The 2,561-nt window shown below is 42.1% G+C and overlaps 1 pseudogene; it reads right to left on the bottom strand.

The window, feature by feature from the left end:
* Nucleotides 1–291: 291 nt before the first annotated feature.
* LOC116565106 lies at nt 292–565 on the bottom strand (annotated as a pseudogene).
* Between the last annotated feature and the right edge of the window lie 1,996 nt (nt 566–2,561).

Below are 2,561 nucleotides of genomic sequence, written 5' to 3'. Positions count from 1 at the left end.
AATCTCAGATGCTTCCTCCATCTACCAAGTGTGTTCTGGATACAGAGCACACCGTGGCTTTTGGCATCACATTCAGCAGAGGCTGTGGGTCTACTGAGCACTCATCTGGCTGGGCTATGAGGGTGGATATTCAAAAAGCAAAGCATTTACCAGCACATTCGAACAGTGTATTGAACATCTTTTAAATATCAAAGTGAGAAACAAGAAGGCAACATAATAATGTTATCAGAAGGATGTTAGGCAGTAAGGACAGCTGTATAAAGCTTGTGGCTGAAAAGTGGCTTGCCAGCTTCATTCTTTTGGCTTCTTGGGTGGTGTGTGCTGGAACAGTAAGATGTGAGGTTCTGGTTCAAGAATCATATAATGGATCCATCCCTGACTCTGCTGAATGCCAAGAGTCCTCTATTCAGATTCAGACATCAAATGGGTTTTAGGGACTAGCTTGGCTATGTCCTTGGCTGGCATGACACGCCGATACTCAAACTCCTCGTCGTCAGATTTGTCAGAATAGTAAATGTGCTTGTGCGACATGATCGCTCCGTCTGCTAGCCTTCAGTCCCGTGCCGCCAACTTCCAAGCAACTCCATGCAGCACCAGTTTTGTTTTTAATAGGTAGGAGTACACTAAAATAATGATTAAAAAGCATAGTAGAAGAAATACGTATTAGCAAGTCTTATGTGGCATACATAACTGTATATGCTATACTGTTATACCCCTGGCAGCACAGTAGGCTTGTTTCCCCCAGCATCACCAGAAACATGTGATGAATACGTTGCACCATGACTTTATGATGGCTACAACTTCACTAGGCAACAGGAATTTTACAGCTCCAATTATGATTCTATGAGACCACCACCATATATGCAGTGCACTGTTGATAGAAAAGTCACTCTGTGGCACGTCTGTACAAGATTCACAAATACAGAATTCTGCTGGGTGCGGTGGCTCACACCTGCAATCCCAGCACTTTGGGAGGCTGAGGCAGGTGGATCACCTGAGGTCAGGAGTTCAAGACCAGCCTGACCAACATGGAGAAACTCCATCTCTACTAAAAATACAAAATTAGCTGGGTGTGGTGGCACATGCCTGTAATGCCAATTACTTGTGAGGCTGAGGCAGGAGAATCACTTGAACCCGGGAGGCAGAGGTTGCGGTAAGCCATTGCACCCCAGCCTGGGCAACAGGAGCAAAACTCCATCTCAAAAAAACACAAAAACAAAAACAAAACAAACAAACAAAATAAATACACACACACACACACACACACACACACACACACACACACTCTATACATATTTATATAGAATTCTAGTGTTATCAAGAGAAAACTGCTATAAAATGTCTCAATGCAAAATAATCATGGCAATACCAACATTAACACTAATAATAGTAGGACTGGTTAAGTTTTACTGAGTTCTAAGAGCCATGTAAATACACTAAGCACTTCAAATGTATTATCTCTTTTGGCTAGGTGAGGTGGCTCACACCTGTTAATACCAGCACTTTGGGAGGCAGAGGCAGGCAGATCACTTGAGATCAGGAGTTCGAGACCAGCCTGGCCTACATGGTGAAACCCTGTCTCTGTTAAAAATACAAAAAGTGGCCTGGTGAGGTGGCATACGCCTGTAATCCCAGCACTTTGGGAGGCCGAGGCAGGCGGATCACCTGAGGTCAAAAGACTGAGACCATCCTGGCCAACATGGTGAAACCCCATCTCTACTAAAAATACAAAAATTAGTCAAGCATGGTGGCGCGTGCCTGTAGTCCCAGCTACTCGGGAGGCTGAGGCAGGAGAATTGCTTGAACCCAGGAGGCAGAGGTTGCAGTGAGCCAAGATAGTGCTACTGCACTCTAGCCTGGTGACAGAGCAAGACTCCATCTCAATAAATAAATAAATAAATAAATAAATAAATAAGCCAGGTGTGGTGGTACATACCTGTAATCCCAGCTACTCAGGAGGCTGAGGCAGAAGAATTGCTTGCACCCGGGAGGCGGAGGTTGCATTGAGCCGAGATCACACGACTGCACTCCAGCCTGAGTGACAGAGCAAGATTCTGTCTCAAAATAAATACATAAATAAATAAACATTTAAAAAATAAACAAAGGTACTATCTCTTTTTTTTTTTTTTTTTTGGTACTATCTCTTTTAAGCTTCATGACAATCTATGAGGTAGGTACCATTATTTCCATTTTACAGACAATGAAACTAAGACTTATGTAGGTTAAATTGCTTTCTTAAAGTCACATAAATAAAAATTTTGAGCCAGGACTAACCCAAGTCTGTCTGACTCTATAGTCTTTAATAACTACTCTGTTTATATAATAACTACTCTGTTCATATAATAACTGATGTTTATAATGATGGACTGCAATCATTCTATTTCAAAAGTCAGTGATACATACTATATGTGTGTAATATACATAAATTTTTATTTATTTATTTGTTTGTGTTATTTATGTTTTTTGAAACAGAGTCTCGCTCTGTTTCCCAGGCTGGAGTGCAATGGTGAAATCTCAGCCCAGTGCAACCTCCGCCTCCCGGATTCCAGCGATTCTCTTGC

The sequence above is a fragment of the Sapajus apella genome, unplaced genomic scaffold (genome assembly GCF_009761245.1).
Source record: "Sapajus apella isolate SASKATOON/1434 unplaced genomic scaffold, GSC_monkey_1.0 scaffold39, whole genome shotgun sequence".
Classification (NCBI taxonomy): Eukaryota; Metazoa; Chordata; class Mammalia; order Primates; family Cebidae; genus Sapajus; species Sapajus apella.
This window is presented reverse-complemented; position numbering and strand designations above follow the sequence as displayed.